The sequence below is a fragment of the Xenopus laevis genome, chromosome 6S (assembly GCF_017654675.1).
Source record: "Xenopus laevis strain J_2021 chromosome 6S, Xenopus_laevis_v10.1, whole genome shotgun sequence".
NCBI classification, from domain to species: domain Eukaryota; kingdom Metazoa; phylum Chordata; class Amphibia; order Anura; family Pipidae; genus Xenopus; species Xenopus laevis.
This window is the reverse complement of record NC_054382.1, coordinates 19,864,563-19,865,126: the sequence shown is the minus strand read 5'-3', so window position 1 is coordinate 19,865,126 and position 564 is coordinate 19,864,563. Positions and strand designations below refer to the sequence as shown.

General features: G+C 38.5%; 1 non-coding gene across 1 annotated transcript; it reads right to left on the bottom strand.

The window, feature by feature from the left end:
• Nucleotides 1–283: 283 nt before the first annotated feature.
• On the bottom strand, nt 284–357 carry trnan-guu. The gene has a single exon. It is a non-coding gene; the product is annotated as a tRNA-Asn (tRNA).
• Nucleotides 358–564: the final 207 nt, after the last annotated feature.

Here is a 564-nt window from a genome sequence, read left to right as displayed (position 1 = left end):
TGACAATGGTTAATGAGCAATTCTTTATTATAGACTTTCAGTTGCACTCATACAATTGCCGACTTTACACTGAATCTGTCAGTTCACGGGCTGTCACAATTCCAAGCTTCGCGCAGACTCTGTGTAAACGTACTGACTGCCTTTCCTGTTCAAAACTATTCAATCTGGAATCTATCATTCAATCACTGGAATCTTCGATTTTTTAAGAGAACACTGTTATTAGAAATAGTTCTGTATGTTATAATCATATTTAAAATAAAGAAAATGGAAAAAAAAAAACGAGCGTCCCTGGGTGGGCTCGAACCACCAACCTTTCGGTTAACAGCCGAACGCGCTAACCGATTGCGCCACAGAGACCTTCGAGTGAATTCAGCTTTCTCTCAACCTAAAGTAGTTGTGAAACTTAAAGTCTAAAAGCAAGTTGTATTATATGTAAGTACATTGTAGCTGCTGGGGTGGAAAACACGAAGCCAAGGCTTATAAGCATTTTTATACGACTGGACTTTTTAAAGGTAACAGTAAGAGATTTACCCGCGTACATTAGGTCAGATGACTTGTTTTGTA